Raw genomic sequence first — 16,135 nt, 5'->3', positions numbered from 1 at the left:
CATCAAATGCTGGTAAGGCTGTGGAGCAACAGGAACTCTTTCACTCACTATTGATGAGAATGCAAAATGGAATAGCCACTTTGGAACATAGTTTAAAAGTTTCTTAAAAAGTTAAACCTATTCTTACCATACACACTAGCAATCACGTCCCTTGGCATTCACCCAAAGGAGCTAAAAACAATGTCCACACAAAAACTGGCACATAGGTGTTTTCAGCAGCTTTATTCATAATTGCCAAAACTATGAATTTTCTCAATATGTCCCTTAGTAAATGAATGAATAAATACATTATGGTACCTTATGAATAAGTATATTTTAGTAAATGAATGAATGACTATACAATGAAATCTTTTTCAATGCTAAAAAGAAATGAGCTATTAAGCTATGAAGAGACATGGCAGAAACTTGAATGCATATTACTAAGTGAAAGAAGCCAATCATAAAAGGTTACATACTATGTGATTCCAATTATATGACATTTTGGAAAAGGTAAAACTATGGCAACAGTAAAAAAGATCAGTCAGTGGTTGCCATAGGTTAGGGCTAGGGGAGGAAATGGATGAATAGGTGGAAGACAGGATTTCTACAGGAGTGAAAATACTCTGTATGACATTATAAAGATGGATACATGTCATTAAACATTTGTCCAAAGCCACAGAATGTACAATACCAAAAATGAACTGTAATGACTGCATACTATGGACTTCTGGGTGGTCATGATGTGCTGATGTGGGTTCATCAATTGCAACAAATGCACCGCTCCAGTGGGGGATGTTGATGTATGCAAGGCTATGCATGTGCCAGGGTTGGCATATGACAAAAATTTCTGTACTTCCCCTCAATTTTGCTGTGAGCATAAAACTGCTATAAAAAATAAAGTTTTGACAGAGTAAATAAATAAGATATTACTCAAATAAGGGAGAAGGTTAGGAAATGTCTGACTAATGTAATGCTGAATAGTTCTTTTAAAATGGAAGGATAAATCTCTATTTCTTAATAACAGGCAGTTTATTTTTACATTGAATGACAATACTAAAAGCAAGGACCAAGAATATCCATTGTCTTTTTCTTTACTGAGTGAACTAAAGCACAGTGTGGGTCCTACGTAGTTAATTCTAGTACATATAAATCACTTGCAAAGATAAGCTTGTGAACAGCCTACCTATGAGCATTTTACCAGGACAAAAAGACCTGTCTGGTTTAGATGATGAAGGTGATGATCATCACCATGGTGATATAACAGACTTACAGAGAAGCTTATGGTTCACAAAGCACAGTCTCTCTCTGACCCTCTCCCGACCCTGGGGGCAGTCAGCGATGAAGGTTATATAGATGAGCAGAGAGACTCGGGGGAGTTAATTTGTTACAGGCAGAGTGACAGTGTAACTAAATGACTGAGATGGAGCTGAAGACCATTTTTCTCACCCTAAGTATAGTGTCCTTCCAAAAATACTGGTTGCCTCCTTTTATTCTTTCATAAATTAGAACAATAACATTCTGTCATCAAACATTTCTGAGAGATTCCTGATAATAGAAAATTCACCTATTTCTCAAGTATTTTTACAAATAAAAAATCGCAAATAAAGTTCATGAAATGTATGTATATCTTTAATATACTCTATGAATACAAATATACTATGCACACACAGTGTGCATATAGATGTGTCAATAGGAAGAAAAATATTAGTGCCACAGGTGATATGACCTCATAAAATACAAAAACTTTGATATATTTTAATGGATTTATGGATAGAAAGCATAGTTCTCTGGGCATAGGTTGGATGGTGAGGCCATGACAAAGACAGAAATGAACTTCTGCAAAATAAAGGGAGAGAGACTGAGGATACTGAGGACAAAGAAGAGAAACAAAGAATGCCTGGAGAAGATGGGAGGCATAAAAGGGGTAAGAGAAAGACCATGAGAAACTAGTGCAAGACAGACCTCTGGGGCTGGATGAGTAGGCAGCAACGAAGGACCAATGAATTTCAACAAACTATGATGTGTGACAATGAATTTCAAGCTCTTTCTTAAATTTCATTGGACTCACTGACTCATTACCCACATACCCCAGAAGTTTGCCACAGTAACTTCCTTGAGTTCATGGACTAGGGCAGCAGTAACTCACAAAGGTTGTGGGCAGCGTGCAGCAAAGCAATGTGGAGAGAGGACAGTGCCCTCCTGGTCCAAGAGCCATGGCATAGACCCAGGAGAGAGCAAAGAATAGCTGCAGAGTGTACTGACTCAAGAGGACAGTAGCTCCTGCCTGCTCATCTTGACAAGCCGAAAGATTTAGGGGCATAGAGGTTATAACTATAGCTATCTGGGGTACCACAGGGTGGTCTCATCTATTCTATTCTGGCTCACTGTCCTGGATCTGTGTTTTTCAGACTTTTAAGAATACAATCTTTGGAGTCCAATTTGAGAAATATTAAGTAAGTAGGTTAAATAGATAAATGTTGAGCCTTGAGTGATCAGTTGAAGCCAAAAAAATGTAATTAAAAATGTGAAGTACAGTACCAAAATTTCATAAAAATACTTTGTTATAAGGTCACACATGGGTCATTCACATAACCCAAAAATGTGTGTAATTTTGTTTGCTCAAATATACAATATTTTAGAAGTTTTTATAAAGAACTTGAACTCTACAGTCTCAAGAAATATATCTACAGATCCCTGGGTATACAGTTTCCAAGATGAGAAACACTGTTTTGTATAATTTCTCAATCATAATGGATATATAATCTATTTCCATTTCATGTCCTCCAGGCCGACCATGGCCACCAACTCACACATGCTCCTATTTCTTCTAATTTGGCTCCTAACCTAACCACTTTAGTATAATCACACTTTCACATATTTTCAATAATCTCTGTATGTGCAACTTGAATATGCCTGTGAAACAGTTAACCCACAATTCTACGTAAGGCACTGGCCTACAGGCCACAGTAGATAAAATGAAGAATAAAACATTGTCCTGCCACAATCTGGTTGTGGAGGCCTGAGATCAACAAATGCATACATAGCTGACAATATAACTCAACATGGTGTTCCGCAACTTGCACTTGTTTCTATATTGCTTTGCATTTTTAAAATATATTTTATGTGACTCATATTTCATAAGATAGATGAGTGAAAAAGTAAAACTTTGTCTCTATAAAAAACATACTATAAGTAGCACTAAGAACTACTTTTCAAGGTTGCATAATAAAATATTAATTTAAAAAATCAGCTTATCTCCCTACACAAGGAATGAGCAGTGAGAAAATGAGCAGTGAGAAATATAAATTAAAAACTTTTGCAATAGCATCAAAAATATGAAAGACTAAGGTGTGAATGTGACAAGCTGTGCAAGACCTGTATGCTGAAAACCACAAAACACTGCTGAGAACAATTACAGACATAAATAAATGGGTCAAAGACTCAACTTTCCTTGTTAAGATATTAATTCTCCCAAACTTGTCAACAGATTCAATGCAATGTCAATCAAAATGGCAGCAGGTTTTATTTTCCTTCCTTTTCTTTCTTTGTAATTAATAAACTACTAAGACCATGAAAGGACAAGACAGTCTGGGAGAAAGTATCAGCAAAGTACATATTTGAAAAAAGGATTTGCACCCAAAATATACACACACACACACACACACACACATGCAGTTTGTTGCATATACATTACACTCCATAAAAATTTAAAAATTAATCTAAGTTAAATAAGGCAATCTCTAGTTTCAAAAGAAGTCTTCTCTCATTTATAAAAATCAGTTTTGAGAAGCACAGGATTATGTTATCCTTAAGATCAGGGATTATACCTTCTATTTTTTCTTTCTTTTCCACCTGGAACTGAAACCACATACACAAGTCCTAACAAATATAACAGAAAATCTCAGTTCAAAAATATAATCATTACACAAGCAAGAAGTTGGAAAGGAAGATGCGCCAGGCTTGGCAGCCCAATCATTTCAGCAAGGACGCAAGTTCTTTCTGTCCTTCTACTTGGCCATGTATAGCATTTTGCCTTTTCATTCTTAGGCTTATCACACTTCACTGTCAGAGGGTTAAACACATCACATTCTTCTATAACAGCCCCCAGAGCAGACGTAAAGGGATGCAGACAATGAAGGGATGAGAGACAGTGGTCTTCCTTCCTGGGGCACTCTATTTAAATGAACTTAGATCTTTCCCAGAAGCCATTTGGGTCACCTGCCCAAGACTAGACTAATCACTGCCAAAGAAAACTAAGACTACCATAAATAAAGCCTCAGATTTTTTCCACTGAGGATGAGAAATCCTGGTTAAGGATTTTCAGTGTGTTACAGAATACTGGCAATTGAATACGTTGGGGATTCAGGAGGATTGAAAGCAGTCTGAAAATTTCAGTAAATGTTTACCCTTTGTGACTTCAACCAATTTGACACTAAGGACAGTGTGTAGCCCCAACAAAATCAAGATTCTTTTAAAAGAATGTAAATTCTTTTACATTTAAAAGAATGTAAATTAAGAAAAGAGGTAAATGACTTGTAGGTAACTGAAGTACCTTCCACAACTGACTAGTAATTTAAATAGGAACACTGAGCAAGTTTTTATATTACTGATGTACTTAACTCCCCATTCCCCATAGTCTAGAAAAGAAACATAAATACGAATCTTCAGTTATTTATTCAGTCGCCCTAGTTTAAAAAACTGCATTTCTGGTGGTTTAAAATATAATATGTTTTAGTGTAAGGGCTAAATAATCTAAGCCAAATAGGAAGAAAAAGAGAGACAGGGTGTAGCATAGGTGTTGGTAATTGGGACATGTACCAAAATACAGGGTTTGAAAATGCACTGCTGCCACTGAGCACATAATGTTTACTCAATCTTGAATAAATAAAAACAGAAAGGAAAACATGCCTTATTAAACAATTCTTTATATGGACAATAAAGGCTATGAAATAGTAATGTTCTTTGCAATGCTTATATCATTTCTTAAGATCATTTCATTTTTACTAGTGACATTTTCTTCAGAGACAACTAAAATTAGTTCACATGCTCTGTGAAATAGGACTCTTATGGTTGGGCTCTGTGTAAGAAGCCTCAGATCAGATTTATTCTACTGAGAATGAGAAATCTCAGCTAAGGGTTTTCAAAGTGTTACAGGATACTGGGGATTAAATATGGTGGAGATTGATGTGGATCCATATCAGCCTGAAATTTTCAGTAAAGGTTTACCCTGTATGACTTCAGAAAATTCATCAATGAAAGTTCCTTAGACTCAAAACTTCAACACATGTCATAGTTGAAGGTGCCGGGCCATGAAAATTAATTCCCTTAAATCTCAAGCTTGACAGCAAGGGTTCAAGAATGAAAATAATGTATATACAATTCCAGTGACTGTGTGAGAAACAATAAAATAAACAAAGGGGAAAATGAGTCTGTATTAAAATAGTAAACCTATTACACCAGTAATGTTCAGTATAAGATTTACTCCCTTGAAGATGAGTAAATTCATTCAACATTCTAAAATTATTATGTAGAACTTGAAATGGTCATTAGTGATTCCTGATTTACTCCTACAGAGTAACTTATGCACAGTGGAATGTGAACCATCCAAATAGTAAGCAAATGCCATCACAGTAAGTACCACATAAATGTTCTCCAGACTAGCACTCCAGAAACAAACTTATCCAACTTTTAATACCAAGTCATTCAACAAACGTTTAAATACTTAAGATTTTTCACAAAGGATTTCAATCACAGATTATTTTCCTAGGATAATATGCAAGTCCTTTAATTTTAAATGACTTTCAAAATTTAAGATATTAAACAAACAAAATAAGAAAAAAGCATCAGTCTAGCTGGGATCCCAGCCAATGAAAACTTTACTTCATGGAAAAAAGAAAATTGTTAAGTCCACAATCTCACTGTGAGGATGGAAACAATCACCCCAAATGTGAATCAGTATGGATATTATTATGCAAACAACAGTGTGCTGAAGAAATGGAGCAGTCAGTCCTTGGCTAAGTGATTACCTTTAAAAGAGTCTCACGGATACATATATGCACTGCTAGACAGCAGGAGTTAGTAGGATCCTGGCATAATTTGTCTCTTTCATTTTATGAAAATACTTTCATAATTGAAGTCATACAGGCATTTTACTTTGAATTATGGACCTTCAGGCTTACTTCCTTTAACATAAAGATTTGAAACAGTGTTACAACCTGTGATGTCTACTCTATATTTTTCATTACTGAATACTGTAATTATGGCTGCATGTAGTTAAACAATATACAAAAACATATAATGTATTTCAATATGTCAAAGTTATGCATTTAAAAACCACTGATTACACATAGCCATTATCAAATATCGACATTCTATGATTCGTGAAATAAACAGAAAACTTTGAGAGAGGGTCTATTCGATCTATTTAGGCAAGAGTTAGCTAAGAGTATAAAGCTATAAAGTATAAAGCATAAACATCCTGAGCAATATGAAAAACAACCATAATATACTCGTAAATCTTTTTGAATAAATATTTTAACTTAACTTCCTGTGCACAACTTTAATCTATTGTTTAGTTCCGGGTCAAAATGAAGCAACCCAAATATGCACTCAGTTATATAAAAGGCCCAGAAGATGAAATTACATCTCTGTCTAATAAGGTCCTTTGAAATCCTATTTTAGAGTAACTTAGCAGCCAAATTATTTTTCTTCTGTTAATGCTGATTGAGCAGTAAATAATAACTAAGAGAAAAACAAACATGTAAAATAAAGTGTTTTACACCTTTGCTGGATGTTTCTTAAATGACTCTGGTCTACCAACAACCTTAGTTCAAGTTCAAATGCAATTATTTGGTGGACCCCTGCATTATTCAGTGCAGTTTTCATGGGGCTGATCTTAATTTCCAGATGTTAAGAAGCTGTATACAAAAGTGTTCACATTTTAGTGTTGAGGTCGAAATGAATCAAACATCTTGTTTCAAAACGCAGGCTGTTGTTAAGGCTTTTCCTTGATAAGGTGCTTAAGCACCTCTCACTAATTGCAAAATACATTTTTGTATTTGTAAAATAAGGGTTTGGATAGTGTCACTTGTAAAGGTCCCTACCACCTTGAAGTAAATCCTCACGCCCTCCATATCAAGCAAGGCAATATGACAAGAAGATAAAGTAGGTAAGAGTCAATGTAGAAGAAATGCAAGTATGCTTCTGAATCTTCCTAAAGATTCAAATCTAAAAAACCAGCACAGACTCCAAACTCCACCCAAACCTCCTCACTTTTTTTTTTTTTTTTTTTTTACTTGAGGAATAATTGATAAAGAATACTGTATTCTTTTAAGGAGAACCACATAGTGATTTGACATTTATATACATTGAGTAATGATCACCATAAGTCAAGTTACCACCTGTTACATACTAAGTTGTCACAAGCCCTGATTTTAATCAGTAGATGAAAAAATAAATACCATCTTTATGGTAGAATAAAAAATAAATATAATCTTTACTCCTCTCACAGCAATTCTGCTGTGAAAGATCTGTGAATTAAACAAAACATTAATAGAAAAAATGGACATAAACCAACTTTTTTCTCTTCTTATCTATGAAACTCTAAATAACTCTAAATATTCCATTTTTTTTTTATGAAAACATAAGCCAGGGTCAAGAACTGAAAAATAAATAGGGCATTTTCCAAGCAGAGCAAATTGACCTAGCAGGTAATATCATCAGCTCAAGAACCAGACTGCCTGAGTTAAAATTCTCCTCCCCGCAAACCATTTACAGGTTGGGTCTCACCCATAAACTGATGGATAATGATAGTGGCCACCTCATCAGGCAGTTGTGAGAATTAAATTAATTAATATACATAAAGCACTTAGAAAGCCCAAGTAAGACTGCATAAGTGTTAGCTATGAGCATGTGGGGCTCGCAATCTAGTTATAATTCACTGTCCACATGTGTCATCCACAGCAGTTTGGCAAATAACGAAAGCTAAGCAAAGTAGACTATGTCTGTCCTTTCTTTTTTAACTCTACTCTGCTTTTTGGATAGACCTTCTTCCACCCTGCTATCCTGGCTCCTGCCAAGAGAGTTAACATGAACTTCTTAACATAATGGTTTCAATGCAAAAAAATAAACTTGGAATGCTAACCCTTGGCCAGTCTTGCCCTGGCCAACATGACCTACTTTGCAATAGGAACAGAGAAAATGTCTTTCAATAATCGATGTATTGAGTTCTAGGAGATCACCTACCATTTTTTTAAATAATGGCTGTTGCTAATCTGTTTTATACTACTTAAGCATCTAATCCGACCACACTTCCACCCACGTTCTGATATTGTGTGAGCAACTGAACTCCCCTCCTATGTTAGCAGAAAAACAAATACCATCAAAGGAGAACATTTTGGAATATTCAGGGGTACATGCGTTCTCTAACACTTGCAGGTTGCTATCCCCCCCTCATCCCGATGCTCTCTTCTTCATCCTGACATCCACTGAGCTCCATTAATCCTTCTGCAGCCACACACAAGTCTCCTCTTGTTTGAAAAAGGTGCTCCCTTCAATGACTGTTCTGTTTCTCTTATTTAAACACACAAGCCTTCTCTTACTTCCTTATCATCTTCTCTGAATTGAACCTCTGAGATGTCTCTTCTCACCACAGCTCTAATGGGACTGTATTCTGAGGAGCCACCATGACCTTGTGATCAACCGATGAAACAGACTTCTTCCCACTCCCTATTCTGCTCCACCTCCTGAAATGTCGGATAGTGACGACAATTCCTTTTGAAAGTTATCTTGGTCACTGGCTCTGAAGACAGCCTTATACCAATCTTCCTTCTGTTTCCCTAACTATCTCTTCTCAGTCTCTCCTGCTCTTTCTTTCTCCTTTTACTTCACAAATATGGTATTCTCTTAGGTTTATCCTCACCCTTCTGCCGTCTTGCCAGATATCATCTCCCTTTATATACAGAACCTCAAGGAAAATACTACTGTGCTCCACGTGGCCAGCCTAGACATTTCCACACATGGCACAATAAAGCTTCACTAGTTTCTAGTTTGACATGTTCTCAAAAGTTCTAAATTCAAACACCTCTTTCTTTCCTTAAGCTACTGACACCTGCTCCTCAGCTCTCTTACTGTTTTTTTCTCAAGCTTGGAACTCTGGGATGATCCTTGCCTTTTCCTGCTCTACATCTGCTATTCATCCTTTCTCCTGTTAACCCTGTTTGGTTAGTTGCCAAGTTAAGCTTCCTTTTCAAGTTCTTTTCATTGTTTCTTTCCTTACTCTCTTTCCATTGCCACATTAGTTTAGGCCAGGAATTGGTCAAGTATGGTCTGCAGCCTGCCACCTGTTTATCTAAATAAATGTTTATTGGAACACAGATATGCCCATTCATTTATGCATTGTCTATGACTGCCCTCAACATTCCACCAGCAGAGGTGAGTTGTACAGAGACTACTGGATGGTCAGAAAACACCAAATTGCTTACTGTCTTGCCTTTTACGGGAAAAGTTTGCTGGCCCTAGTTTCAGCCCTTGTCAACTCACACACAAACTGTTTCATGATACCTCACACCATCTTCCATGCCCAGTTTTACACCTTCACTAAGCTTCCTACCATCTGGTTAATTTTCCTAAAACATAATTTAAAAAAATATCACACTCTCACTCAAAAATTATGTGGCTTTCTATTATGTCCAAGACAAAAGTTCAAAAAGACAGGGCAATATCTTATACATCTCAATAGTCCATGTAGTGGCAAGCATTATGCTGGACACCAAACATGTTAACATCTAAGCTCAGCTTGAAAGATCTCCTTTCAGTCTGGGCTCAAACTCGGTCAGATTTCCCACGTCTCTACATCTTCACCCCGACAAACCTTATTAATCAGTCATTCTTATCCACTCTCAGTTCCTGGGGAGACCTTATTACCCTATATGTTTTGCACTTCTGTCTTCATTCCTGCTATTTGCCAAGCCAGGAGAGGTTCTCTTATAACCATACAATTTCATCATATCTCAAGACCCAGTGAAGGTATGACCTAGTCTATCTATAATTCCTTTCTTGACCTTTTTCAAACAGACTTTTCCTGCTGAGGGCATAGTACTTATTCTATACTTGGCAGTGTCATTTTGCTTTCTAGATTAAATTGTATTATAGTGTGTTTGCCTTTTCATCTCTGTTCCCTCAATAATTTAATAGAGCGTATTATATTAAATTTTCAGATAAACATCAATATTTTGCAGGGAATAAATATATAAACAACTCACTGAAAGCAGACACAATATAGATCAGTGATTCCTGCCTGCCCTCCTTCCCCCAACCAGGAGTCCACATCTACGGACTTTTTTAATTGTCACTAGAGAGTCGGGGAGGTGCTACTGACATCTAGTGGGTAGATACCAAAAATGCTTCTCAGTATCAGCGCATAAGTCCCCCAATACACACAAAGAATTATCCAGCCTAAATGTCAATAATGATGAAGTTGAGAAACCCTAATGTAGATCAGTTCTTTGCTAAGTTGGAATGCCTAGAAACATCATATCTACAACAGAGCAATGAGAAAATAATAAATACTTACTGACTCTTCAAATATTTATGGTTTTTCTTATTTTGAGAGGAAATGCAAAGTGAATGTCTCAATACTCATCCAGCTGCATGCTGGCCCTTTCTCTCCTGAGGGTGGTGAATCCGGTAGGCAGTGACCCAAGTATAATACGTGATTTGGAAAATTTGGAAGAAAGCACACGGAAGGAGAGTTCAGACGCTGTGCTTGGCTCTGTGTGTACAGGTGTTAGGGTGAGAGGGTCAAACCAATGTCTTATGCTCACTGCCATCTTCTCAGCCTCTGAATTTGGATGCTCCAGGGATGCTTGCTCTTAGACTTACCCTCTTGGCGATCTCAACCAACAACACTTCTTCAAATACCACTGATCCCCTGAAGCCTCCCAAATGAATATTTCAAGGCCAGCCTTCTCTCCTGAGTTCCAAATGGTTACATCTAACTGACTGTGCAACATTTCCACTCCTATATCTAATGTCAGGCAAAACATAATATGTCCCTATTAATTCCATTGTTTAATACTCTTCTGGGCTTAATACTCAGCAGCTCAGCCCCCTTTGACCTTGGGGCTCTACCATCTTTACCTGAGGTCTCCTCATTCTTCATGCTAGGGGACACAGAGACCAACCTGGAAATGATACCCACATCACTTCTCCTTGCACATTAGTTATATGGTCTTGTCTAAATGAAAGGATAGAAAGATAGTCCTTGAAGCACCACAAAAGAGGGCTATGAAACAGCACTGGTGAAAACACAACATGTCGCTGATGCCATGTCTAAACTTGAATTCCTGATTTCTGCCCTCAGTATGTTCTTTCCAAGTCACCTCGTTTCAGTAAATGCCAAACCCATCTTCCCATTGCTCAGGACAAAGACCTTGAAGTTATCTCTGACTCTTTCTCTTATAACCCACATCCAACCCATTAAAATCATATTGGCTCTACCTTCAAAATATATCCTGAATCCAACTATCTCTCACCCCTCCCACTGCTATCTTGCCCATTTCTATCTGGATACTTAACAATAGCTCAGTTTCTAGTCTTGTCATCATACAGTCTATTTTCAACATAGCAGATGGGGCAATTTTTTAAAAACTTAACTAACATCATGTTATCCCTAAGCTCAAAACCCTCTAATTGCTTCACAGTATCACTCAGAGAAAATCTCAAACTCTTACAATGGCCTGCAAACAAACCCCTATACAATCTGTACTCCTCCACTTACACAGTCCTGTCCTGATTACTTCTTTATCTCCACCTTGTTTTCTCCACCACTGCCACAAACACTGGTCTCTTTTCTATTCCTTGAACATACCAGGAATGCTGCTATCTCATAGTTTATGCAGTTGCTGTTTCCTCTAACCAAGACCCACTTTTCCCTGATACCAACATGTCTCACTCCTTTACCTCCTTCAAAACTTTGCACAAATGCCATCTTCTTAGGGAGATCCCAGGACTACTCTCCAAAAACCTCAGCTTCCTCACTCACCCGCCTTGATCCCAGAACTGCCTATTCTCCTCTCTGCTTTATTTTACCCCCTTGCACTTATTACCATTTTACATACTATATATGTTTGCTATTACCTCCCCCCACTAGAATATAAGCTCCATGAAAATAATGTTTGTCCATTTTGTCCACCTACATATAAAATCATGTTTCAAATATAGCAGTTTTCCACAAATACTCACTGAATAAATTAGTAGCCACCATCCAAGTCTCACTTTAAGACGTTAGAACTTGATTATCATCTTATAATCTTATATTAAAGTACAATTTTGGGGAGGACAGGTAATGTATTTATCTTTTAATCCTTAGTTTAGCAAAGTTCCCAGCAAAGAGGGGGAGATATTTAAATTATTTTGTTTAATTGAATTTGCTGAATTATCATTCAATTTTCATACATTTTGCTATCTTATGATTGACTTCCTGTTCAAAATACTTAGTAATGAAGGTTGTGTGTGGTTGATTTGTAATCATGGTGGAATGGCTTACATTTCTTACAAAGACCCGTGATATTTAAAACCTTTCCTCTATGTTTAAAGAAGTTGATATCAAGTTGAGTTTTAATGCATTCTCTAAGATACCATACGTGATGAAGGGTCTGAAAGCCATTTAAGTTCATCAAAGCAGGTAAGATAAAATGTTTAGCAGCATGGATTCTAAATAAGACTACGTGAGCTCACATGCCATGAGCACAGTCTTCTAGCCATCACAATCTTGAATAATATCTCTAAGCACAGCTTCTGTATACTCTTTAGACTGGGGTTATGACCGAGCCTGTCACACAGGGCTGTTGTGTGGTTCAGTGAGAGGAGTAATACAAAACATTTACTTAGCTTGACCCCTGTCAATAAATACAAGTCCTTCTCATCAGTGAACATTTTCCATTTGCCGCACACCTTACAGCAAAAATGATATTACAGTAATTTCCTCATTTCTCAAAATTATTACGGCATTAAAGAAATAGCTATACTTCTATCATAAATAGTTATCTTCATTTTAATTCATAAGGTAGAACTGTTGGACAATCAATATACCATATGTAAGTTTTAAGTTCAGATAAGAGACTTTTCTTACCCAAAGATATCTTAGCTCTTATTTGCATCTATATTGTCCAAACAAAGGGTTTAAAGCTGTTGACATCTATCCTGCACAGGATCAGCAAGTATAAGACTCTAGTGTCACCCTTTCTCCTTACCAAGACCATGGTAGATTGCACTAAATTGATGTTAGTCTTCCAATGAGCCAGAAGGTAGCTTTAGGTTCCTTCTCAACATAGGTGGCTGCTACCAACTGAGGACAGGTGACAGAAGAAAAACCTGATATTTACTCTCTAGATCTTGGCAAATGGTATACATCACAATCCACATTCTATACAATATGGGGCTCCCTCTACATATATCTACATGTGTATGCTAAAATTTCTGAAAAAAATTTAATAAAATATAATTTTAGAAAGTCATAGATGATAATTCATAGAATCTTGTTATAAATCCTTATAAGCATGCAAAAATATAGATATTCAGAATTAGAATATTGTTTAAGATAAATGAATAAGTCTTAATGATTAACAAAAATTTAAATATAGCTAATGTATCTACTTTATCTACTTTAAAACTGTAATTTCACAGTTTAGGTACTCTATTATATAATTGCAAAACAAAGCTGCATTTGGCAACTGGGAGTTGTAAGAGTTCTGAAACTGATTCAACTTTTAGCAGTCCATTGAACTCTGAAGTATATTATCCAGTTGAATGGTGTAAAAACTATATGTTGTAAACATGATTCTTTTAACTAGTTTAAAGGCCAAGTTTTTCTCAATAGATTTGTAACCTCAAAAAAGATAATATAATTTTGGTTAAGTATGAATATAATACATTGCATGCATGCAACTTAAAGTGATTCGGAGTACCCAAAAAACAACAATTAGAATAAGAGGAATTAAGGATTTTGATAATGACACATTATTTAAAATGAAAGAATGATTTAAACTGAAACTAATCAAAATATTTTCTTGCATAATGTTGAAACACTAACAGAAATTAGTGATTGTGAAGCCCTACGTCTAGAAGATAAGTTCTATATACAGCAGCTAAAACCTGTCCAAAAGGCTCAGATAATAGCACAGGTTTTAAAGATGGTTAGTAGCTATAATCAAAGATGACGCTATAGGGTCTCTACAAAAAGCTAAGGGATAATATAAAGTCAATATTCTAAGGGAGAAAAACAGAGACAGAAAAGAGATTAATTTGTTAAAGTGAATCTAGAATTTTAATATACATTATTAAGTTAGGTTTGATGCAAGAGAATAAATACTATTTATATCTATAAATACACATGAATCTCTAAAAATACTGCTGAAATACATAATATATAACATGGGTCCAATGGATGTTAACTAATTTAGACCTCACTAACTGAAATATGTCATCAATAATATAAGTTAATTGATTCAGTACAGTGTTGACATATGTAGGAATATTCAAAGCCTTAATGTTTAATACCATGAAATGCAATCCTACTATAAACAGTAACTTACTTATCTCATTTATTTATAGCCACTAGTGTTTTATTATATAGCATATAGTACTTAAAATTAACAAATGTTTTTTTAAAAACTACCTACTTTTATGAATAATTTAGACCAGACTCCTCTCACTTTAATAAAAATAAATTAGACCAGAAAAAAAAATTTGTGGGAATATCCAGCCCCTCCAAAATAGTACTTCAAAATATCTTGATACGTAAGGGTACTATAGAAGCTATAAAAATAAATATTGCTTAGTGCATATTTGAATACAGTGAAAATAACATTTCACAGTATCAAAGGAATTTCTGATTTTTAGTATAGTAGTATCTATGCTAATTAGCAAGAACTGTACTATATTAACACAAACATTTAGTTAAAAATTGTAGTAAGCTATAACTGGATATAACAAACTGCTTCTAAACAATTATGATGTCATAATATAGTATTTCAGACAAATATAGAAGTTCCATCTTACTTTAATTGCTTACCTCTTAAAATTCCCTGGATCCTCTAAACCAGACTACAAAATAAGACCTGGATATAATACCAAAAAGAAAAAAAAATGTTTAAGGACTAAAGTTTGTCCTGATCACATGCTGTTAAATTAGTATTCCACATCATAAGCAATTTTTTTTAAATGTAAGTGAAATATGAATTTATGAGTCAGTGATACATTTTGAGAATACCATTCTGACTTTCTAAAATTTATCAGGCTATTTATCAACAAATCTTACTAAGAGTAGATAAAAGTTTTTTAAAAATTCATTGAATGTAAGCAAGAATTATGCTGAGAAGTAAGGATACAAGATGCAGTAATACCCGCTATCACACTGAAGTAGGCTGTAATCTAGTAGAGAGGCAAATAAACAGGTAAGATTTCAGTTCTGCGGGGTCAGTCCTGAGAGGTAAATGCTAAGGGCAGCACACCGCAGAGGCCCCTGTCCAGCAGGACTAACGGTGTGGGCAAAAGGAGGCAATCTGGGACCACAGCTCAGAGCGAGTGAAACTCATATGGAGTCTTCAAAGTTCACGAGTTATCCAAGTGCAGAGGGAGCCCATCTGGAAGAGCCTAGATTGCTAAAACAAAGGCATAGAAACCTCATAGACCCTGCAAGATGCAGGGAACCAAAGAAGCCAGAAATGAGATTAGGGAGATACAGATAAGCAGTTAAGTCTGTGCTTTACTACGCACACTAGGGACTTCTTCTTGAGGGCAAGGAAGGTGACAGGAATAGCCTGTAAAGGATATTAAGTAGAATAGTGATGTGGCCAGGTATGTATTTTAGAAAGACCACTCTAGAAGCAACTTAAAGCAGAAAAAGACAGTCAAGAGATATAATAAAGATTCAAAACAGAAGTTGGAGCAAAGAGAGATACTGAAAATTAAGAATGGACAGGTTTTTGAGATGGGGATGAAGGATTATTACCTGTTTTCTGACTTAACCTAGATAACCTATTCATGATGATGCCACCCACTGAGATGGTGAGTGCCTGAATGGAGGAGACAGGGAGAAAAACTGGGAGAGAGGAGAGCTTGGTGAGTTCACTTTTCATCCGTAGATTTTTGTGGA

At 36.0% G+C, this 16,135-nt stretch overlaps 1 protein-coding gene across 14 annotated transcripts in view; it reads right to left on the bottom strand.

Moving 5' to 3' along the window:
- EYA4 (EYA transcriptional coactivator and phosphatase 4) overlaps positions 1–16,135 on the bottom strand; it is a 296,169-nt gene that overhangs the window by 203,899 nt on the left and 76,135 nt on the right. The window contains exon 2 of one of the 14 annotated variants that reach the window (XM_073219626.1): positions 15,053–15,098. The exons of the other annotated variants lie outside the window; for them this stretch is intronic. The gene's annotated coding sequence lies outside the window, so the exon portion shown is untranslated. The remainder of the gene's footprint in view (positions 1–15,052; positions 15,099–16,135) is intronic. 14 annotated transcript variants of the gene reach the window in all.

The sequence above is a fragment of the Manis javanica genome, chromosome 13 (assembly GCF_040802235.1).
Source record: "Manis javanica isolate MJ-LG chromosome 13, MJ_LKY, whole genome shotgun sequence".
NCBI lineage: Eukaryota > Metazoa > Chordata > Mammalia > Pholidota > Manidae > Manis > Manis javanica.
This window is presented reverse-complemented; position numbering and strand designations above follow the sequence as displayed.